General features: G+C 38.9%; 1 protein-coding gene across 4 annotated transcripts in view; it reads right to left on the bottom strand.

Annotated features, from left to right (window-relative positions):
* LOC129762828 (dual specificity protein kinase pyk3-like) overlaps positions 1-24,620 on the bottom strand; it is a 151,960-nt gene extending 127,340 nt beyond the window's left edge. The window contains exons 1-2 of one of the 4 annotated variants that reach the window (XM_055761380.1): positions 24,220-24,620; positions 9,281-9,501 (exon numbers count right to left, since the gene is read on the bottom strand). The gene's annotated coding sequence lies outside the window, so the exon portion shown is untranslated. Of the gene's footprint in view, positions 1-9,280; positions 9,502-16,682; positions 16,723-23,898; positions 24,156-24,219 lie in introns of those variants that run through there. The other 3 variants (XM_055761378.1, XM_055761383.1, XM_055761381.1) reach the window with 3 other exon arrangements.
* Between the last annotated feature and the right edge of the window lie 1,101 nt (positions 24,621-25,721).

The raw sequence follows: 25,721 nt of genomic DNA, 5'->3' as shown, positions 1-25,721 counted from the left end.
GTACTGTTGATTGCTCGCTGTACTGAAACTGAAATACTGATCTTCTTTGATATCCAAGTTCTTTTTCAGTATATCTAAGCAAAATTACATCTCCAATGAATCTCCAAGAATGAAATATCTCAGAAGACGCAGAACGGCAACAGAAAATCCGAAACGATCCGAAACTAAAACGACAGCGGCAATTTGCGTTGTTTTGTAGACGCAGCTGAAGATGGTTGATTCATTATTCGTTCTCGCAAAACAAAACATGCACTCAGTATGCTTCGCGACATTCTTCTCATACACCCAATGCGACTCCAGAAGATTATATATTTATACAATCACTACCGTATTCTATTTGGTAAAGCATAAAATCAACCATTCTTCCAATCTCCACAGTGTGAAAATCGACAATGTATCTCCTGTTGAATATTTCTCTTCTGCTTTGATTTGTTTTTGGGCAAAGTCATGTATCTTTTATTATTCAAACGAAGTGATTGACATACAACTTGTTCAACCGACAAAGAGGTATTAACGCTCGAAGCTTTGCTACTCAAACGGAAAAATCGCGTTTGAGAAATTTTAAACTAAAATCCCAGTACAGATTTCATAATGACGTGATGCAAAAATACAGAGGCTTTCTTCACCAGACGGCATGCAAATCGACGCGGTGCTAATACCTCTCTTTTATTCTTCCTTAGAATCGATCAAAACCGCTATGTGTGACATTAGCATTGAGAAACACTGCTGTCTGATAATTGAAGCAAGACGACTTGAATGGTGATGATGATGATGTTTTAAATTACTTTAAATTCCATCAGTTAATTCGCCTCTAACCTTAAAAAAGACCAATTTGGAAAAGTAATCTAAAAACTCAGTCTTGAGAAAGGTCATTTCGAAAGCCTCGCTGCCGTCTGATCGCTAGTTGAATGATGAATTGTGAATACTGTAGTTTGAAATCGCGAATGGCTTGTTCATACTCAATGAATATAATACAGCGGAACTTAGATTAGAATATTTTTCTACCCACATTGTTCGAAGAACGAATGCTGTATCTGCATTTCGAGTGACCGATTTACGCTCTCCCGATTCGCAGTGATAATTAAATATTGTACCTCGGCTACGGAAACACGACATGAAAATGTGTTTTCTTTCAATTTTCGTTAATTTTAATCATAACCGAATAGTATAACGTACCGAAAAAAAAATAAGCGAATTTCCGATTCTATTGGAATGCAAACCATCAAAATCCGTTCAGAGCTAAAATAATTATTAATGTTGAAACTATTTCATAAAAAACGTGACATGTTTTCTGATTTGGTACCATTACTGAAAGATGTTTGTAGGCTTATGTCAAAAAATACGTAATGTTTTCACATACACATTTTCATATCCATTTTCATATATACAAAATGGTAACGGACACATTGTGGTCTAGACATTTATAGTAACAATTGAAAACAAAAAAAATGGCTCTCACTGGAATCCGTCGTTAAACATAACCTAGAGAGATTCAACTACGATCGAAACCAAAAAAATGGAACGAAGTTTGAACCATTTAAACGATTTGATGATCAAACCTATTTTACTGTTTTCTGAACTAAGGTTTGCTATTGATTATGGAATTGAACAAAACAAACTGAAACACCTGAATTCACTCAGATTAATTCGGAGGCCAGAACACTTTATCTTACTCTTTTTAGCAATAAACGCCAAGACTAATACACAACGAAAAATAATATCGAAACCTGCCCGTATCCTAAGCATTAGCTTCATAGTATTTATCTGTTCCCTTCTCAAGCGTTGGCTGCCCTCTAGCTTTTGATTTGTTTCCTTATTGTGCTACCTTTTGATTCATTACAACCATCACATTTTTGTGTGGCTTTACGTGGATACCATCAGCATTTTCTTATCAATAATGACTATTCCAATCAATGATACTAAAGTTAAAATTATGCTTGAAAATTGGACTTATAAATTTAATACAGATTTTTTGAGAAAAAACTAAGATAAAAAGATTTCTCGGACCAAAAACACAGGTTTTATTATGGCAACCCTGCTTCCAGGTTTCAACGGAGAAACCAGCGATGACGCGGAACTTTTTATCTACCATCGAGACTTCTCCCGCCCAGGGGGGAAATTAATCAAGAACCTCCTGGCACTCTCTGTCCGGATCCCTTCGCGTTCAATTACTATTTATTTAGCACCCCCCCCCCCTCCGTAGAACCGACAGCAGCTGATTGGGGGAAGAAAGAAAAAATCGCTGAGTGATGATGAGATGATGACAACTGGCCGACGGCGCGGCAGTCTGAGATTCGAATCGGGGCCAATCGTGTCACACAATCATTGGTGGCTGGCTGGGAGGATTAAGCTAGCGCATCGCTGACGGCTGTCAAACTACTGACCCACCTTAGCCGTGCAGATCCACCTCTACCTACTACTTGGAGCTGCTAGACCAACAGCACAACAAGGAACGGCCCGAGGGAAAACAAGAAAGAAAGTTCAACGAACGTACAAAACAGTTTGATTGTTTATTTTCCTATATCTTCTGCTTCTTCTTCTCTCCAGACCAAACGCGTGATTTCGCGTAAACATCACCCATTCGCGAGGAGTCACGAGAAAATACACCTAGCGGAGGGATGCTGTGGGGACAACCTTATTATGTTGTACTGTTAACTTTTTTGCACGTCGATGGTTTCGTTGCGCCCGGAATCATCAGGTGCAGAAAATGCACAGAACGCGGGGTTCGTGACCTTCTCTCCCCCGCGAGGCATTCAGGAATGATTATGGTTAACCATCCGATCCAACCCCGATCCGAACGAAGAGAGACAGAGAGGGAGGCGTTGGCATCATCCATGGGAATGAAATCGCATATCCAACCGGAGCGCAGTAGGCGCCGCCGCCGACGACATTGAATGCGAATATCGACCGTGGCCAACTACGATTAGTTCCGTTTATCAAACCTTGGTATACCTGCGCAGGTACCGGTTTGCGTTTTGTGAGGCTCGCTCGCGACGGACAAGACACGGTGTGCCATACCCATCCGTGTGCTCCTAGTAGTGCTGCCTAGTGAATCATTACTTGCGATTAATGGTAACAGAGAGGGGGAGGGGGACTGGAGAGGAACGCAAAATGCTGCCCCAAAGCTTCTCAGGGGTCAGGGTTTATTATTATACTGCCGCTTTATGCCTATTTTTGTACAATAATAAAGAAAGAGAGAGAGGGAAAACCTCAAGCCCAGAGTTTTGCGATACGATCTAGGAAAGTGGGTTGAAGGCACAAGAGTCGAAAGGTCAGCGCTTATTGCGTTTTCGAATATTGAGTGCAATAAAAGTGAGTGCCTGCCTTCGCAGGGTTTTTTTTCAACATGTCGTAGTAAGAAATGTATAGAAAATGGAATGAAGTATTATTTGACAAGTTTATCGTTCGTTGCATCAGTTTTGAAGGACGAAAACATTGGACACATATCAATGAAGGTAGAAAAATGCCATTAATCATGTCTGAGTACGCATTGGTTGTTCTGAATGGTCGTGTGCTGAGCTTGAGCTTGGGTAGACTGTACAATTCGTAGTTGCTCTCCGTGATTGACCTGAACCAACCAAATTGCACAAAGAACACACAGAATGATGCTTGGGACTAGCAAATCATTCTCGTTGTGCAATTTTCGGTGATTCGAGCTTTAAATGGTCAATAACGACGCCGGCCACGTCCTTACAGTCACCTGGGGAAGGGAAGGAATGTTAGTATGATATTCGCCGCCCGAAGGCCAGAAGGGTCACCTCTATAGCGTGGTTCCCTAGCGTTTATCATGGAAGGGATAGTTGTTAGTGGGAATGGTTAAGAAAAATCAGGATTCACTGCGGTAAGTGATGTGATTCTTTTAACGCGAACTATCGACCACTCGTCGAAACAAATTTTCAAAAATTTTATGTCACACACGTTAGAGATTCTCTCTAGGTATCCTGAGAAGGACAACCTGTTCAATTGATTGGACCGACTATATATTCATAAATACAGGTTCTTCTTTCAATCGCTAATCCAATCGCGATGACGGACAGTTACATGTCGGAAACCTGAGAAGGTAACCGAGAGAACTTCTCTATACAAATGGACCCTGCGATATATTCAATTTTATATCACGGTTCATGGACTAAAGCTACTAATTTCATATTAATTCCAAAATGGTTCCATTTAGTTCCATGCATCGCTGTGCGAAAATGTGGCCGCACAAATCGTATGCAATCACGAGAAGTAAACAGCTACACACAACTGCACTGAAGCGACCGCTAGTTTTCATCGCCCCACCCGAAATCGGCCTCATCAAGTAAACTAAATGGCCTGCCAATATAACCGCACTCAAGGCGATGAAGACAGTGGATCCGAGCTCTCACGAAAACATGATTGCACAACAGACAAAAAGAAACAAACCACTCTACTCGCCCGAAGAGTCAAAGCGAGGCACCCACACCAATACAATTCCATACGGCTGCAATCCCACGACCACACACGACTCGTACGGCCACACTCTCGCACAACAGCCGCATCCACCGTTTCTTCTCCCTCTCTTCTGAATGGTCGTGTGCTGATAATAAAAATTTGTAGGTTATTTAACATATGTTATAGACATTGGTTATTTAAGCAACTTTGTATACTTGAGATATTCGAAAAATAATTAGACTACTTTTTGAAAAAGGCCAATTATTTACAAAAAATTTAAAACTTAAAAACTATGATATCTACAAAACTTTTGTTAAAGAATTAAATGTAGGAAATTATTTAAATTTTCACAAAACAATTCATTGAAAGAACAATATTTCGAAAGTTAGAATTCATTTTTTTCGAAAACATGTATTTTTAAAGTTAAAAAAAATAGATATAAATAGCCCCTAGAATTTCTAACAAGTCACCCATACATCGGAAGATGGGCACATTCAAAGGGAGAAAAATAATATAGAGGTTCTCAAACAATCATTTTCACTTTTTTTCCAAAAATGACTTTGTTCCAAAAATTACTACTACTGGACCGATTCAGATGATCGATATATCAAATTAAGGCCAATTAGCCAGCCTTTTTTGAAAAAATGACACATTTGTCAATTAATTGGTTTCATAGAAATATTGAACGAAGACTGGAAATATTTTAACTTTGAATCTTAACTTAATAATAACTTAAAAACGAAAAATAACACATCTCTGATTTTTGGATATGTTATGTAAAAAAAACCTCAGATTTCAAGAAAAAATATAAAAAATACAGCATCCTTGGCCCCGAAACCATGTAAACTATAAAAAACTAATACAATAAATAAATACGAAATCAAAATCTATTTTTTTTCTCAAGTCTAATATTTTAAAAAAAAAAGACTAGCTACTTGGCTTTTATTTTATGTGTCGATCAACTGAATCGGTCCAGTAGATCAAAAATTATGAATTTTCGAATATTTCAATACTAACGAGAACAGAATTCAAACTTTTAGCAGGAGTAGTATACACCAAAAGGCAAGGTGATTGGCTTTAATTTGATATGTCGATCATCTAAATCGGTCTAGTAGTTCAAAAGTTATGAATTTTTGAAAAAAGTCTTTTTTGGAAAAAAAAAAGAGGAAAAAGTTCATTTTTCGGACCACCATAAAATAGAAATGGTCACCCTACTGAAAAAATAAAAAAAACGGGTCTAATGTTTTGCGATTAAGACCAAAACTACCTCTTTTCATGAAAATCTCAGAACCACTATATCGGTTTGGCATGGAGTGTCTGTATATATATTTGGGATTTTTTTAAAAATACGTTTTTGAGAAAAATGGATTTTTATTTTTAAAATAATTTTTTTTCATCGAAATTTTTCTCCAAAAAATTTTTGTTATTTTTTTGTGAAAATATAAACAATTTAGAAATTTTTGTAAAAAATTAAGAAAAAAAGTTTGGCATTTTCCAAAAAGTAGTGTAATTCTTTTTAGAATATTTCAAGTATGCAAAGTTGCTTAAATGACCCATGTCTTTACACCCACAACGTGTCACTGCTATCTGACATGGTGCTGCCAACGGCCAGTCGAGTTGGCATGAAACTCGTCTAATGTGTAATGTATAAAAATATGTATCGATGAGATAGGAATACTCTTACACCTAAATGGCTACTGTGTAATGTACAACATGAGAAGAATGTACACGCTAAATTCACCTTTGTTACAGCTGAATTGCTAGATGAGCCTAATAATAAAAATAAACAGATCGGATAAAAAAAATCATAGTACGATGTACTTTCAGTATTTTGTTCAAATTTATATGCAGGGAAACTTCGATATAACGTACCCTCGTTATAACGTACATTTTACCTCGATATAACGTACATTTTACCTCGATATAACGTACACATTTTCAAAGTGTAAAGGACATTTTTCTTAATTTTTTTTCTGATAAAACAATGAATTATCTGTATTGTGATGCTAAAACAAGTTTTGTACCTTCAATCAATCCCGAAATACAGCTGGTAATTCCGGATTCTAAATGAATCAGGCTTTAATCAACAATACGAAGGGAAACATCATGAGACAGGCTGGCTTCGTCTTCTGATTGAAGTTATTCATTAAATTTATTAAAACAGCAACACAATCATGTATTATAGACTACGTTTGTGAGTACTTTATTATGCTTCGATATAACGTACAATTCGCTACAACGTACAATTTTGAAAGTGAAATGTACGTTATATCGAAGTTTACCTGTATATTTAATTTTTCGAAGCTATCGAGAATCGCGTAAAATGAAAAGTACGTTTTTTACCATAAATCCTATGGTGAACCTCATAAGGGTCCAAACAAAAATTGAAAAATGATTTTGTTTGGGACACTTTTTACTTCCTTACCCAGGCAGGATTTTTGTCAGTGTTTCTGTATACTATTTTATATGTGTGAGTAATTTTCGTGTACGATACAAAAATCTAGCTTTTCTGTAGTAGGGGAGTTTTATGTTTATCAACAATTACTTCCGTTTCCTCTTATTTCCAGCATATTCTGCATTTTTCTGTTTATCAGTATTTGCCTGAATGGAAACTGCCTGCTATGAGAGTCAGTAAAAATTCGTGATTTTGCTTTATTCTGTTTTGGAGTGGTGGTTTTCGGCGGTGAAGTTTTTGGAAAAGATTCAACTTTTTCCGGGGACAAAGTTGCCAAAGCAAAATCTATCTGTGCTGTGGACGCAATGTTTTGCAGCATTATTGTATTACCCGATGAGTCAGTTGCTACCTCCGCTCCAGTAGGTGAAATCATTTGAGCATTCAAAATCGTTGTCCGAAAAAAAACCTTTCTTGAGAATGGATAGCAACCTGTCATTTTGAATCCATCTACGATATTACTCAGATTGGAAGAAGCATTATAAGCCGATGAAACTATACCTGAAAAGTCGTGCATAGAAATAGTTTTTCCAGGATGGTTGAGTAGCCAATTGTTCTGGGAAACTAAGAGCTTTTGCTTGAAAAGGCCCATAACTGAAGCATCCAGCGGTTGTCAGCGATTTGTGACATTAAGTGGAAAAAATACATGAATTGTGCAATTTTCTCGGCAATATTTAATTATTTCCAAAGTGCAATGACTTTTTGATTGATTTTTTGAAATTGATTCGTTTGCGTTGCTTTTTGCTACCTTTTTCAAATGTTCCAGAACATTGAGAAACAGTTTTCCCGTTATGCAACCGTTAGTTGGGAAATTAGCAAAGACAATGGACCCAGTTGGACCTCCTGTGAGCTATAATTATGAAAACGTTCTATTCGAAACTAATTCGACAGCTCTTTCCATCTCATCTTCATTGATGCTGGTTCTATCGGTTTTCTTATTTTAGTTTCGAACCATTATTAGGTCTGAGAAGCAGACTAAATTGATGTTTGTTAGTAAACAACAATCAGACACAAATTTCATTAGGTATTAAACAGTGTCCGAATGTGCCCCATCACCATCCGAAGACAAATCATAATTTTATCTAATAAATAGTCCTTTATTTCCCCGTTGTATGCACGTTTTTTTCATTCCATATTAGTCACTAATTGAGGTGGTGTACTTAAATTTCTAAATCGTTCACAAAGGAATTAGGGAAATATTTACAACTTCAAGCTCAAAAATTTCGAAAAGTGTATGAAAAGGGCACTGTGTTGTTTTCACAAGTAATAAACGACCAGGAGATGTAAAACCATATGACAGCTGTTGGTGGAAGGGCTGTTAACTTACTTATATTTTTAATTTGGTTGAAAATTGTACCACTTAATTTTTACAAGCGTTGTCCGAAACTGCCCCCCTTTCCCCTATATGTCAAACCACGTTGAACTCAAATATCGATACATCGATATTTTGGGAGTATATATGCATTGAAGTTCATTTGACGAGGAAAAACGAAATGAGATAGTCCAAAATGAGATCCATAGAGTGAGATAGCAACTAAGCGCCCGAATAACTGTTAAGTCATGTTGACGGAGAAACTGTTGGAAGAAGCCAAAACTCATTTCCAATTGAATACGAAGGCGAATTTATTCATAGTTCGCCGACTATCCTTAGTTGAATATGACTTTGTCGAGCCCTGATGTTTACATTAAAGCAACCTCAAATCGGTCCCCGACTTTTCGCTTAAAGTTACTAGCACTTGGTTCCATTCTAGGTTCGTCGCTTCTTTTGCAAATCTTTCGTTTCTCTACGAATGTGAACATTACTGCACATTACATCGTTCAATATTCTTATCGCGTGACAACACACCAATTACCACCGTCGGGATTCTATCCCTTCCAAATGACCCAACCCATTCATCCGGGTTTTGAAGAGCGCTTCGCGTCGGCATCGGGGCGACAGTTACGTGTTATCTAAAAATGGCACCTCACTCAAAGAGGCTGTGGGTGCCACAAGAGAAGAACATAAAGACCAGAGGAGTGCGCGGAATCACTCGAGCCGGCGCATATATCTAAGCAGAATGATATAGAAGCACGCAGTCGAAATGCGAAATTGCCGCTTGCCGCTTACGTTTGGTCCTCAGCCCACCACAGCTTCCACTCTCCGACGCGGGCGCGTGCAAATATTCCACATTCCGGCGGACGGTGCAAAATGATGAGGCGTCGTTAAAGCCGCTGCCGGTGCTAAAATATCTTAATTCCTCTCCGCTCGGATCGGTTTAAACACCACTCACACACACACATTTATCGAGTAAATGATCACTCGCGAAAAAAACAAAATCTTTATCATCCCCTCCATTTCCACCATCCTCTCCAATCTACTTTGATGGCAATCGAAGATGGTTGCGCACGTGCTGTCGGGTTGGTTCTACTTACCATTCCACCATATGCCTTCTGGGGGTCGATTCCGACGCAGAGTTTCCGCCTGACAGCTGCCAATGCCAATGGTTTCAGCAATTTGATACTTTTTTTTTCAAGCAGTAGACACACTTCTCCACGCAAAAACGGATCACTTCACTCACTCACTGACTTCTATTATTCATAGATGGTGGGAAAAGCTATACACACCGAAACAGATGTTGGGACCCAATCAGGAACTGTGGGAGGAAAATATGTAACAAAACAACTCTCTCGGGCATGATCTCAGCGCGGTGTGGAGACTTGGAAAAACTTGCCAATCGTCGGGTGTTGCAATTGTTTTCGCCGAGGAGTTTGCGCCGAATTGATTAATTCATACAACAATAACAACAACAATTTTGAGTATAATTGAATCAATTATTATTTTCTCGGTACTTTACTACAATGTGGATTTGGAGTCAATAACAGCAGAGTTAGTTTTGTGTGTGTGTGATTGCGCTAGTATTATTACTGACAGTGACAGCCACCAGCTGCACAAGTCGGCCAAGGGATGGCGCTCCACTCCGCGCGGATAGCAAAAAAAAACACTCTCGAAACGAGAAGGAAAAAAACCGCGAAAGAAGCAGAATGACAACACAGCCCCGCTTCGATGCGATGGTGGCTATGTGTGTAGTAATTTATAAATGCTCTTCTCGGAATGGGAAGGGAAACGCGGCTCCGGTATCGAGAGGCATTCTCATTCACAAAACCGCGACTGCGGCTGCTCGCTTGGTGGATGGGTTGAGCAATGAGAGGGAGCAAAAAGCATCTAACAAGATTCAAACAGGTGATATACGAGCTTTTGCAAGCAAGGTTCAAGCCGGATCCCAAAGAGGGAGTGGGAGGCGGGGGGAACGGAGCTAGGGACGAGAAACAGTCGCGGTACGATACCCGTTTGCACTTGGGAGCGTCCATCCAGGCATGTCAAGCGCGCGCGATTCGTACCGGCACAGAGGTACGGCTTTGAACGCTTTGAACGCATGCAGCTGGGTATCCTTCGGCTCCTCGGCGGCGGAGTGAAGTGAGATATTAGACCTCTTGCAGTGAAATATTGCAGGTTGTAATTGAAGAAACGAGTCAGGCTTTTTTGAATGGTGTTTGGTAGATCAAACAAGCAAGGGGAAAACCCGTTGGTTGCAAAAAATAGGGTTGGAAGAGGTACGAAACCTCTTGGATAAGCTTTCCAAAAAGTGCAATCGAATTTTCCTTCGAAACTTCTGTTCGAATCTGTTCATCAGGTCTGCTCTGAAGATCGTTTTTCTGTCCATTTCGCCGTATATACCAATTTTAGATACTGAACTGAGGAGGCGATCTGGCGTAGTGGCAACATCCATACCTCTCACGCAGATATCACGAGTTCAATTCTCACTCCCGACATTCTTCCAAAAATGGAAGTAAAAGTGACGAACCAGCCGAAATGTGTTGAAAGTCACTATATAATAGAGAAAAAAAAAAAAAAAAAAAAGATACTGAACTGAAGACGCCCTTATGATAAACTAAAACTTTTTGACGTAGGACTACGTCTTTCATTTCTGTACCGGGGTGTAAGTTCAAAGTATCGAAAACGAGAGAGTGACGCTGGAGTGCAAGGTTTTGAACGTTAATACCTCTTTGCCGACTGAACGGAGTGATGTGATAACCACTTTATTCGAAAGACAAAATGTCCAAGAGTTATATGATTGTCTCCCATACAAATTAAACACAAATTTTTGCATAACTCGAGAACTAATAAGGCAAATGCAGCCAAATTTGGCATGTGTAGGTTCTAGGGGTTTATGAATGTTCCTATGATGGTTAGATTTTCCTTCCCGCTCTCTAAATGGGGGATGTCATACGAATGAAACAGAAATTTATGCATAACTCGAGAACTAATAAAGCAAATGAAGCCAAATTTGGCATGTTTCTAGGGACGAAAAATGTTTCTATGATTAATTGAAATACCTTCCTCCTCAGAAAGAGAGGGAGTTGGGGTTTCCATACAAACAAAACACAAATTTCTATCTCGAGAAATAATAGAGCAAATAGAACCATTATTGGAATGTAAGGATTCTACTGTACATTAAATGTTCCTATGATGGTATGACACCCCTCCCTGCTCTGTAAGCTGACCAAATAGTTCAGGAATAATAAGGGGATACGTAACCAAAAAAAATAACTTTTAATATTTTTCGAAAAATTTCATTGAGTGAATGAAACCAAGTATAAAACACAGTGGTGTCTTGTCCGTCTGTTCCAACTGATCAAAGAACATGTAGACAATCTCAAAAAAAATATTAAGGTTTTTTTTATTATTTCCCATTTCACAGTTATGACTATCCGGCTCAAACCTTTCATCTGAACTCGCCGCATCTGAACTTTTCTGCATTTTCGAGCGCGACAGAACAAACGCAATCGGCTCAGTATGAAGCGATCACTACTACTATTGCGTGAAGGATGCTATGATTTTTTGGAAGTTTAATCATTCAATTTATCACATTTCAAATCCAAGTTCTGTTTGACAATCATCATAACTTTTATGGTTTTAATACGGAATCGTGATTTTTCCGTTGTCCACATATTGTTCGGAGCAAAAAAAAATCCTTTTAACATGTACGGTACTATCAGATAGACACAAAATATAGAGCAATTCCACGCCAAAACAGACGCTTTGACGCGACCCTGTACAACCCTGTTGTGTTACGCGTCACTAAATGTAAATTGGAATGGTTAAAAAATGTGCAATAATGGTGCCGTTGGAGCGAATATTTAATCGTCCGTGATCGAATGTGTCACTGTGGCGATAGTGTTCGCGATGAACAGAGCATTGCTGCATTACTACACTGCGTTTCATAACTATAGAACCACACAGTTTTTCTGAGTTTCCCGAGATGAACAGTCAGAAGTGCAACGAAGTACTTTAGAATCATTTACTTTTGTTTTGGCATCAAAAACATTGTGATAATTGGGTAAATTGGTATCAATTCATAACATCCGAAAAGTCATGGCATGGTTTAATGAACAAGGGACTCAGATTCTAGTCTGGTCAGTTAGTTTATCAGTTCAAAACCCTATCAAGAACTTATGAGGAGGGATCGTACGAATAGTAGATACAGCTTACAAGCAGTATGAGTGATTTGAAGTGCTTAAACGAGCAGTATCCTCTGCGTAGAACGAGATACACACTACAACATGACACAGCTTGGTCGACATCATCCCGAATGGGTTATTTGAACTGATTGAGAACTAAAGATAACCTCCGAATCAGAAACTTATTGTAAATTATGTGAAATTGACGTTAATTTAGCAAAGGAGTGAGAGTTTTTCCATCTGGTTTTATAGTTGTGAAACGTGTATGAGGAAACGAATTCCTTCCGTATTGCTCCCGTGAGGACAAGAATGGATCATCAATCAATAATCTTTACCTGTCTTTACAAAACTATCCATCGGTCCTTTTAAAGTCCCTAGAAGTTAATTTGATTTTAATTATTATAACTTTTATGTCAGAAAAGGAGGAAGCAGGAGGCTTATTGGTGACTTTTTCCGATCGATCATTTAATTTCCGTACACTCGAGCATTGTTTCCGGGTTGAAAGCGTCGTCAAAGTGCAGTGTTGCTTTTAGCAATCGGCTCTCGCGTTTGATTTATTGGGGATTTCGTCGAGAGGGGTCTAAGTGGTTTCGATGATGCTTTGCACTCCAAACGTATTTCGTGCACGGTAGGCAACACGTTTAACTTCTCGAAGTTGGGAGAATTTTTCGAAGCTTCAGACAGAACAAGTTATTGCCACATGAACAATGAAAAACGTAGAGAATGCTGTGCATTGTTTCCGGGTTAAATTTCAAGCCGGACGAAATAACGGTATTTTCCTGGGATGAGAGCTGTGTTCTTCGGCGAAAGCTCCGCAACGCTTGCCCTCGCCAGCAATAATTTTGTAGTCCTACGTTAACAATGCGGTCGAGTCTTGGGCATCACCCTTCTATTTTTTTAATATCTGGTTGCTACTGTTCAAAATCAAAATTTTCATTTTTGAATGACCAATTTTGATTACTAATGATTTTTGTAAGGGCGTATCCAATTGACCTTTTTTTTCGAAAAAATCATACCTCGGAATTATTGGAAATTTAATTAACTGTTTAGGGAAAAATAACATTTTAATTACAACGTTACAAAATCCTACTGAAAAATTAAGTTCACTATAATAAGTTTTGATAACTCAAAACATGTCCCCATGTTATTTTTATTGGTCACTAGCTAACCCGGCAAACTTCGTCCCGCCCATTTACTTGATTAATTCTCGAGTAATGCAGAAATTTGTGTTTTATTTGTATGGCAGCCACCCCTAAGAGAGGGGGGAGGGGTATCTAACCACCATAGAAACATTCATTGCACCCTAAAGTTTCCATATGCCTAATTTGGTTTAATTTGCTTGATTAATTCTCGGGTAATGCAAAAATTTGGGTTTCATTTGTACGGCAGCCCCCTCTAAGAGAGGGGGAAGGAGTATCTTAACACCATAGAAACATTTATTGCATCCTAAAACCTCCACATGCCAAATTTGGTTTCATTTGCTTGATTAATTCTCGAGTAATGCAGAAATTTGTGTTTCATTTGTATGGCAGTCCCCCCTTTGAGTGGGGGAAGGACTGTCTAACCATCATAGAAACATTTATTGCACCCTAAAACTTTCACATGCCAACTTTGGTTTCGTTTGCTTGGTTAATTTCCGAGTAATGCAAAAAATTGTGTTTCATTTGTATGGCAGCCCCCTCTAAGAGAGGGGGAAGGAGTATCTTAACACCATAGAAACATTTATTGCATCCTAAAACCTCCACATGCCAAATTTGGTTTCATTTGCTTGATTAATTCTCGAGTAAAGCAGAAATTTTGTTTCATTTGTATGGCAGCCCCCCCCTTTGAGTGGGGGAAGGACTGTCTAACCATCATAGAAACATTTATTGCACCCTAAAACTTTCACATGCCAACTTTGGTTTCGTTTGCTTGGTTAATTTCCGAGTAATGCAGAAATTTGTGTTTCATTTGTATGGCAGCCCCCCCTTAGAGAGGGGGGAGGGGTCTCAAAATATCACGAAAACCTTCCCCGGCCCCAAAAACCCCTACATTTTCATGTCGATCGGTTCAGTAGTTTCCGAGTCTATAAGAATCAGACAGACAGACAGACATCACTCCATTTTTATATATATAGATCTGATAATGAAGCTATAAAAAAATGGTGAGTATCGGGGCAACGACCCGCTGATTTGGCGTGGAATTGCTGATTAGCTTCACGAATTCTTACACTTTAAAAGTTTGTTTTCCATCTCTGTAAACATCTTCACATTCCGATTTGCAACTGGCACGAATTCATTGTTACACAACCTTATCTAATGAATTATAACTTTATCAATCATTGTTCACTTATCAAACAAAATAAATTCATTTATTTGAGCTGGAATTTTTTCACTAATGCTACTTTGAAAAGCTGACCATTCAGGAATGAACGTCAATACTATCCATACATTCTATTGTGTTTCTCCTAGAACAGCCTTCCATTATTCAATGTGTTTCAACTCAGCATCGAAAAAAATTTCACATTTTTCATAAATTTAGCTTACTTTGTTTCACCTCAATTAACTAGAGTTTTAAGAACAGTTCGCACCTTTCACGTTGAAGAATTGATCAAAAATAAAAACAACTTCAGCAACATTGTTTCTTCCAACAAAGCCGATTAATGTCTGAAAGGTCACTATCCGATCTCAGGTAAAAAAACACCATAATTTGCCGCACGGGTTTTCCAAGAAATCACGTAGTACAACAAGACATTTTTTTTTTCTCTTTACTTTTGTACTCACAAGCCTTTGTGCAAACCGGAATATGTTTCCCTAACATCCCTATTCTCTGCTCACTGAATTTCTACGCATTCCGTGTGATGATAAGGCAAAATACTGTCAAATTTACTTGTAACGAAGAACATAATCTATTATAATGCATGAATTGGTGTTACCTGGCATTTGTTTAAATTATTTACTTACAAAGCAAATACGTTGAATTCGACTGATTTCTAATAATGATGGTTCCACCTCATTCCCCTACAAAGATTTAAGCCGGACGAGTTATCTTTAAGATAATTAGTCATAAGAATTTACTTTTGTATTATCAATCCGAACCAGTAAAAAAGATAAAATAAAAATAAAACGGACTGGTCGTGCTACAGACAGACATAAACTCTAAATTGATGAACTTTATAAGGCAACACGCGAGCTTTTTTATTCCATGGCATGTCAAAAAAAATTCCAGCCCGAAAAAATCCTTGACCGATCGGGAATTGAACCTAATATCTATGTCCATATCAGCCGTGAGTTTACAAGAGAATTCCCGCTTGACTAGATTCTCGATAACGGTCTGCTAATGCATGCCAGACAGCTGAGCATCCACAAGCCTAATTCAAGCCAACACTTCAGGCCCTTCATATTCTAAGGATAACATTTCCACTGGAACTCGCAATCAGATCTGCAACTCAGAAAACACTCGTTTTAACCATTTATTTAACAAATGAATTTACGAGTCTTACTATCAAAAAAACTTAAAACAAACTCAATACCATCATTGTTATTGTATTTAGACAAAAAGAAAGAACAGAAAACATTCAACATAAAAAGACAATAATATATCCGTCATAACAACATGCATGCAAACAGTTCACAAATCTGGATCATTCTTCAAAAATTCTTTACATATGTTTCGGAATATTCTGAGGCTTGTTGCTGTTTTAACTTCATTTGGCAGTGAGTTGTAAAGTTTATAACCTTTGTAAAACATACAATTTTGGGTACAGGACATCCGGAAGTTCAGAGTTCTGAGGTCACTTGCTCCCCTTGTGTTATACTAGTGTATATCTCTTCCATGAATTATTGTGTTTCGTAAATTCGTAAAATTCGGTGTCAAACCGTTGGTCATCTTGAATATTAACGTGAGCGTGCAGTATTTAATACACTGGCCGACTGATATCCATGGTAGGCATTCTGACAAAAATCTTCATGGAGTTAGTCTATCGCTTCTCAATATCCGTAAAATTTGCATCCGCTTCACTTGTCTCTTGTTTGCTAGAAACAACGCGGATGCACAATAATGAGAATGTGGAGCAATCAATGATTTGTAGATCATCAGCTTACTCTCAAAGGTCAAAAATCGATTTATCCTACAAAACACTCTATATTTTTGAGCTGCTTTCTTTATGGTTTAATTTATATGTTCGACAAAGTGCAGCGTTTGGTCCAAAACAACGCCAAGATATTCGATATGATGATTCCCTCTCCACAGATTGTCCATCTATATTTATATCAAAACCGCTACTGTCTATAATACGTGTCGATACTACCATGTATTTTGTTTTATTTATGTTCACCTTTAGTCTTTTCCATTTCAGCCAGTCATCTAGATGCTGTAGTTCATGGTTCACATTTCTATAACAGTCTTGCAAGGTATCTGCTACAACGAATATCACCGTGTCCTCAGCGAACAAGTTCGCGTCACTATAATTTAAAACCTGTTTGATATCACTGGTATACAGCAAGAACAACAATGGCACCAGAACACTTCCTCGAGGCACACCCAGATTCACTGGTTCCGCTGCAGACTTACAGTCTCTGTAAAGAATTATCTGTGTTCGCTCGTAGAGGTAGCTTTCAAACCATTCTATTACAGATCGTGACACACCATAATTGGAAAGTAATTGGACTAGTTTCCTCCGAACAATTGTCTCGAAAGCCCTTTTCAAATCAATAAATACAGCCAAAACTACTTTCTTTTCCTCTATAGCCTGTTTCCATTTCAGTAGCAACAAATTGAGTGCCGTTTCACGTGAATGGTGTTTTCTCAACCCAGATTGTTCACCAACCAGAATTCCATTTTTCGTTACATATTCCAAAAGTTGTTCTTTGATCACTATCTCTAGAATTTTCTCGTACATTGGAAACATGTTAACTGGTCCCCGGTCTTCTGTTTTCGACCATTTCGGATTTTTGGGGATAGGCACGACAACAGATTTCTTCCAACTGTGCGGGCATTCGCCTCGGAGCATCAATTCATTTACTATGTAGAATAGGAGCTGCTTGATAATATCAAAAGCATCTACTAGTACTCTTTTGCTAACTTCTTCAACTCCTGCTCAATTTTTTAACTTCATCACCATTCAGTGTTTCCATGTTAATGGTTTTGAAGTATCTCATTTGTGCTGACAGGCTTGGGAATCTAAAATTTAGCTGATTCAGTGGAGAAACAATACTTTGAGGAGTTTCTTCTACACTTGACATGAAATATTTATTGAGTCTATCTGCTGTTTTGTTGTCACTGTCCGTATCGCCGTAAAATACTATGCCAATGTCGTTACTACTACCCGGATTACACAACAATTTAATTTTTTACACATATTTCTCGGATCATGCTGAATTGTTCTTATTTCATTCTGAAAAAATATATTTTTAGAGTTCTCAAGTTACGTTCGTAGATATTTCTTCATATCCTGTACGCATTCCAGTGTTCAATGTTCTTGGTACGTTTCGCTGTTATCAGATAATTATCACGCTTCTTTCAGATGAATTCCAACTGTCTTGGATTGATGCAATTTGCCGGATATTCTATCTGTCACTATCTGTTCCATTGAAGAGCAGAGTGCTTCTTCTAGATTCTTGGCTATACCATGAAGAGATATTTGTTCTTCGATGGGAATTAGTTCGTACATTTAAACCAGGGGTTTCCAACCTTTTCTGCTCAATTCCCCCCTTTACGAAAATTAATCCCAGTGCTTCACCCCTATCAGTATTTTGTTAGAAAGTCTGTAGCATATCAGTGAAATAATGTAAGAATACAAACGGTTTTCAATATATATTCGTAACAAATTAAATTTTATACTTGTATCTGATTACAAAAAAGGTATATAAAGCTGGACAAGTCAGTATGACACCTGCGCCTGAACGTTTTCCGCCAACATCGTAATTCTTGAAAGCGTCCAAAAGCACACCTCATGTCTTCGATATCCACTCTGTTACGGTTTTGTTCCCATCAGCAGCATTGTAGGAAATCCAGATTCACATAAATTCTACGCAAAAGACATCAACACTCGTAACGCCTTTTCCGCTTATCATTTCCGATCATTTGTAGATCGATGAGTTTGTTCTAAAAATGATCCAAAATTTTCGTCACTGCCAGTCGGAAGGCATTTCAATCAATGTTTAAATTTATTCTTTGATATAAGGAAAACATGTTTCAAGTTTAACTTGTAAAAAGTCTTGACAAATGTTGTACAAATTCCTTTTATATGGTCTTCTGTATTGTTTCGTTGTCTGTCGTTCATCATTCACACTCACTGACGAAAGTCTTTCAAACATTGCGAAGTTGTCCAATTGAACATTACATTTCAGATTTGGAAAAGTTTGCCGAGGATCGCAAATTTTAGCGTATCCAATAAAATTTTGTGGCAATTTTTGGTAATCATTGTCATCTTCAAAGCGAACAAATGTGCAATATTCCCTTCCACAATTCCCCCCTTTGAATGGCCAAATTCCCCACCGGTTGAAAATCACTGATTTAAACAGATTGCAATGCAAGTTTCGAATAATTCTACCAACATTTATACGGTTTATTCTGTCTTACTTCAGATATATCAACATCAAAAGTATTCGAAATTATGCCGATTGTTTCATGATTCGAAATTTTGCTATCATTAAGAATTTCAACCACGCCATCGTCAAAGTTGGTAAAAATCAGATCAATGGTCGTCGATGTTGTTCCTGTAACTCTGGTGTGATCGATAACTTTTTGTTTGAATTCGGTGGCTTGAGTGGTTGCTTTGAAATCGGCGTATTTTGTATGCTCTGCCCAGCCTATGTTGAAATCATCAGTGATGACTATTCGTTTTTGTTCATGTAATAGAATTTGTTGTAGCCATACAGCTTCCAGAAATAGTAAGAAGTTCTTGTCGCTGCTACTGGGTGAATGGTATATTTTAGCGTAAATTCCAGCTATTGTGTTACCTTAAACTTCTACAGCTAAAAACCAGTTATCGCTACATGTTTTATTTGATAACTCTTTGAATTTTAGCGAGTTTGAAATGTACATCGATACGCCTCCACTGATCTTGACAAACAATTTACCATCGAGTATTGGTAAAAAAAATTATATTCATTGAGATAGGCTTTTCTGTAAGAAAAAATTATAGGAAGTTGTGGACACGACCATTTTGTGGACGTAGAACTACGCTTGTTAATAACTTTGGATATTATTTTACACACACTCTTATCTACGCTCTGCGCTCTTCTCAACAGAAGCCATTTCTATTAATATTTCCGGTCCCGATTAGCTTAGCTGTCATCCTTGGTGGATATAGTTTTGTTATTGTCATGCGAAACGAAATGACACACGATATTCCTGAACAATTTTATTTGTGAGTCGTTGACAGTCTAGTTTGATGATTCCCCACACAATTGTGTAGTTCCTTAATGGAATGGCGTCAGGTTGATGTAATGATTGCAATGCCAGAAACATCAGCGCGAAAGTAGTTTGTCGCGTCCACAGGTCAATCCGAAACGAAGACTTATGATGTCGAAGGAGAACAAGCGATGTTCATTGCTTCGTATCTAGAACGATACTGAAAGTTTGCCTCAACAAGATCCAATATTTATGCTCCAGGCAAATATTCCCCTTCGTTCTTCTTCTTCTTCACTTCTTTGTTCACGGTGACTTTGAATCATTCCCCTTCGTTGGTCGCCGATAAATTGCTCGTTTATAGATGGAATGGGTAGGGGAGCTCACAAATGAGCAGAACAAATGTATGGGAAAATGGAAATGCTTCTAGTTTTCATCAATTTGAACCGTTTACACATCAGGGGATTGTTATATATATCATAAAAACAAATCTTAGGGAATTTCCAATTCGTTTGGTATGTAAATCGTCTAAATCCGTTCGCGGCAAAAATAGTTATTAACGTTAACTTTTTTTCATAAAAACGTGACCTGTTTTCTGATTTGACACCCTTAACGAAAGACGTAGTTCTACGTCAAAAACGAAACTGTTTCATTCAATCAAAAATTTAACCAATACAGGGTTTTCCATTTCGGGCTTCCGAAAATATACAGCCCTGCGCTGACAACCGTTTGACATAGCTGTCAACCAAAGTGTCATATCGTTAGTTGAATGTCTGCCATTTTACAATATGGATCGTTTTAGCATCGCACAACGTGTTATTTTGTTAAATTATACTATAAAAATGATGAAAAAGTCACAGGAGGGTTGTGTCCGAAACACGACCGCATAATTGACGTAGGATTCCGTTAGTCTATCTGTTGATTTTTCATATGCTGGAAAATTAACATCAGAAAACTCTTTGATAATGATTTGGTGGCCCTGAAAAGAGCCGTTTTGTTTGGTTGTTCGGTATTGTTTGTTCACTCCACCAGTGTTTACCGAGTGATGATGACAGAAGGATGGCAAACAGTCGTTGGATAGTACGTATCACATAAAAGATGCTGAAGTGGAACGAGATATGATGAAAACCGCCCTCTGTGATCCTAGATTAGATGCCGCCTGTGTTATGTATGGATGAAAAAAAAGACTCACTAATTTATAATAATTAATTACCAATACCGAACACAATTATCAATTTTTCACATCAGTAAAAACATATTACTTTAATGTAGAGAAAAATATTTGAAATGGAAAAGGTAATTTTCTTTTATAATTTTTAGTTTCTGAATGTTTATTCAACCCAATGCGAATTTTAATTGGACTAACAACACCAACACCTATACTATATATAGAGCATGTGGGAAATCACATTTTCTAATATTTCTTCACTTTTCCAATTTTTCTCGTCGTATAAACTTTTCTTGAGTGAAAATGAACATAACAAAACAGACAGCTTAAACCGAACGACCCGTTCTCGAGCCGGAACACACCTTGGTTTTTATTTATGAAAATTGAAATAAATCGTTTCATATACCAAGTGATTTTGAACACAACAATTTTACACTTACACTTGTGCTAAATTTTTCACAATACACGATCGGTCATTGATATGAAATTTCACGAAGCAACCAACTCTAAAGTTCCAGATTTAAATTTTATTTGCTAGAATTAGTCACCCAACTTGGAATATAAAAATGCCCCCGACTTGCATATATTGGCAATGCTGAGTTCACTCAGGCACCTTGGCAAAATCTCTGTTAGGGAACACTTCACGGTGGGAATAAAAGTTTCCCCTACTTTCATGTATTTGCAATGTCGATTTTCTCCAGCTAGCTTGGTTTTGATGTCTCTGTTAGGGAACACATTTCGGTGGGAGTAAAAGTTCCCCCTTCTTTCATGTATTTGCAATGCTGATTACCCCCAGGTTGCTTGGTTTTGATGTCTCTGTTAGGGAACCGTCACATGTATCGTCAATTTCAACCAACCAAAAGAGAGTATTTCCGTTAGGATAGGGGTTGAGATTTTTCAATAGTTCGATAGTTAGTTTCATGACATATATCATTTTCTTCAATATGAAAAATTGTTATGGAGTGCCAGAATCGATTGACGCAAAAAATTCATCAATCCATCATTAAATGACTGAGCAATATTCGTTTGAAATTGGACAATTTTCACGATGTGCTCGATTTTCGATTTTCAATTTGTACCCCAATATGTTCCCGAAAGACGTAATCCTACGTCAAAACCGGCAAATGTTTTTCGAGCATTACGGACGGATTTTGGTCGTCATGGACGGCCTACAGAGCACACAATCGCTAATGTAGTGCGTAAATTCGAACAAACTGGATCCGTAGCGGATATTGTGAAACCTGTGCATCATCGTAATGTGCGTTCGGCCGAAAATACTGCTGCTGTTGCTGCCAGTGTGGAGGATGACCTGAATGTTTCGATTCCACGGCGTGCTCAGCAATTGGGCTTGTCAAACACATCATTGTGGCGAATTTTGCATTTGGACTTGCACCTACATCCATATAAAGTCCAACTGGTACAAAAATTCGAGAGTGGTGACCATGGAATGGGTCGGGCATACGTCGATTGGGTGAACGAACAACAGCAGCAAAATGCTGAATTTTCGCATCAAATTTTCTTCAGCGATGAGGCACATTTCGAGCTCGGTGGCTATGTGAACACCCAAATCCACACGTGATTGTTGAGAGGCCATTGTATCTGCCAAAAGTCACTGTTTTCTGCGCATTATAGTCTGGTGGAGTCATCGGGCCGTATTTCATTGAAACTGAGGACGGCGAGACGGTAACTGTGAATGGTGAGCGCTATGGCCGCATGTTAACCGATTTTTTTGCCACAAATTGAAGATATGGATACGGATGACATGTGGTTTCAGCAGGACAGCGCCACGTGCCACACAACACGACCGAACATGGCCATATTGCGAACGAAATTTGAGGGACGCATAATTTCGCGTTTTGGTGATGCCAATTGGCCGTCCAGATCATGCGATTTGAACCCGCTAGACTTTTTTTGTGGGGTTATGCGAAAGACCGTGTCTATGCCAACTCTCCGCAAACTCTTGAACATTTGAAAGACAACATTCGTTAAGTTATGACCGAGATACCGCCCCATATGTGCCGAAAAGTCATCGAAAATTACCTGTTCCGGATCAAGGTGTGCGAGGAAGCCCTAGGTGGACATTTGAATGATGTTGTATTTCACACATAATGGCACAAACCAAACTTTAATTTGAAATAAAAGTTTCATCGAAATTCGAATTCTAAGTGTGTTTTATTTCAATTTACTTTCGGAATTTAAAGTTGGAAAACCCTGTACAAACAAATTACTAAGCCAACGGTAGTCTCACGTCAACTTTGCGGTTATATCACAGATATAACCTACCCATTTTTATGATTGAATTATTCATTGGCATAAGTGTTTGGTACCTACTAAATTTGTATGAATGAAAATATGTTGTGTTATATCGACTAGTAGTCGGCACTTGTTTGAACCGAGTGTACATTCATTTCCTCACTAGCTTTGACCAAAACTCATCACCTAGTACAAGAAATGTACGATAATTGTAACTACAAGGCAATGATTAGACCGCAAACGGCGCGCTACATCACGCAACCTTTCCACAACCACAACCGAGAATAGCTTCCCTTCGCTATGGACCAACCCAACCCTTTCGTAACATCCGTAACGAGCCTGTGCAATTTTTCCACACTTTTGGCACCGAAAGTGAATTATTTCCAGCCCATAAACGGTAAACAAGGGGGATTGCCTTCGCCTTTTCCTCTTCTACTTATTGTATTTATATTTATTTTCGCGAATTTTTGTTTCGTAAACAACTTGTTTCTGCTGCCCTATGGGTCCCTCGCGAAAGATACTCGGGGATTGGGGAGCTGAAGTCACGGCAACTGACAAAAAAAAAACAGAACTGATTTCTTGTGCACCCGAGGATTGCGGTTGCAAGTTCCCTTTCGGCAGTGTCGTTGTCGTCGCCGGGGAGTAGTCGCACATTGCTGTTTTCGGACCACTTTCGCACCGTTTCATTGCGACCTCAGCCAGAGAAACCAGCGAAGGAGAAAAAAACGGATGTTTTCGAAGTGCAACGGACCGCGCGGTCAGGCGCATACTCACACACACACACACACACACAAAGACGGATGGCTATGGCCGTTTCGTAAGGAACCGCGTCTTGTTGTCCGCACCGTTGTTCAGTTGAATGAATTTCGCTTGCTTCCTTTTTTTTGGTTGTTGCTTCCACTCCGTCGCTCGCGGCCAATTTTTCGCGTTGCACACATTCACTTGTACTGGTCGTGGACTGGCTAATTTAATTCATTTCGGTGTTTTCGCGGACTTCCTTTTCGCTGTTTCCACGCAAAACTGCTCGGCGAAATTAAAATATGCGAAAAACAACACCCGTATCAATTTGCAATCACCCAGGGAGTAACGAAGTGTGTACCCGCTTCTCTGCGTCTCCTGTGACACCGATCGAGGGTAAATAAGGAATCGGTCGAGTATCCGGCCGTTTTAGTAATGAGAGCAAACCGAAAACACTACCTTTGGGGAGCCACTAGAGCAAATATTCTTCCCAACCAACAACCAATTGCACAATCCACAATCCAACAACCGACCCGGATTAAAGAATACACCTTCTCTCGAGTCCCGCGATGCCGACACCACACGCGTTGCTACTGCTGAACAACTTCGGGGTCCTACGGGGGGTAGGTAAGGCGCACCGTGCGAATTTTCAAGTCTCCCAAAACAAAACAACAACAACGGCAAAATAGACAGACGCGCGCGAGAAACGAAGGACGCAACCAACGTTGGCAAGAACTGCGGCTAGACTGTGAGCGAACGATCAGCTCGGTGAGGTTGCGATCCGCCTCTGTTGACACCTCTTTGTGGGGACCTAAGCTACGAAAGCAGGTCCCTCTGAGCGAGCACACGCATATCATTGATTCAAAGAAGTCGACGCTGAGAGGGTAACTCATGAGCGCGAGAGTGCCACGATGGGCAGCCGGAAGAGAAGAGTTTTTCTTCCTTCAAACAGTCGATCGGGTTTGGTGAATGCGAGAGAGAAATCGCACAGCGGGATATCGTCGTATTTTGAGGGTTAAATAATTATTTAAATTTTGATAAGCCTTTGAATACAAAAAAAAACCCAACTGCACCTCAATATTAGGAACAGGACCATATATTTCGTGAGTGCTACCATGGCCGAGATTCCCGTTCTGGTCAGGGGATTTTTTCGTCAAAGAAATTTTCTCCGACTGTGGCCACGTATATTCCAGAGCATGCCACTCAGAATGCATTCGAGGCGTGTTATTTGGCATAGAAATCTCAACTAAGTACTAAACAAATGACGCAAGTAATACTACTAATACTACGACGGAAAAGTTCCGTGAGGAACGCCATTTAAGAAGCAGAAGAACTATTTCATTCGAAATAATACATATCCAATAATTTAGGGTTTCAAATGTCTCAGGGTCAATCTCGACTCGCTATCCCTAAGGTTAGCCCTCAAACCATGGTTCAAAAGTCTGGACTTGAGTCGGGACTTCATTCGCACCTTCTCCCGACTCATGTCCAATCGCTGTTCGTTAGATGCGCTACTCTTCCGTATCAATGTTGCCGACAACAATCTTTGGGTTTGTGGTTAAGTTTACCACAACATCGAGCACGTTGTTTGGTCGTGCCAGATGTATTTTGTGGCCAGACCGAATTTAGACTCCCTTCGGGCCCGAGGGAGACAGCCCAATGTGCGTCGAGAGAAGTGATGACTCGATTAGGCTTTGATTACAAATATATGATTTCCTTAAAGCTATCGATCTTCGTGTTTATGTTCTCTTCCTTTGCGAGTAATAGTTCCCCTTGCAATGAACAGTAGAATAAGTTGAAATGTAAATAGATATTAGATATAAGAATTTAGTGTAATCATCAACATTGTTTCAATCTCCTTAA

This window comes from Toxorhynchites rutilus, chromosome 1 (assembly GCF_029784135.1).
Source record: "Toxorhynchites rutilus septentrionalis strain SRP chromosome 1, ASM2978413v1, whole genome shotgun sequence".
Classification (NCBI taxonomy): Eukaryota; Metazoa; Arthropoda; class Insecta; order Diptera; family Culicidae; genus Toxorhynchites; species Toxorhynchites rutilus.
This window is presented reverse-complemented; position numbering and strand designations above follow the sequence as displayed.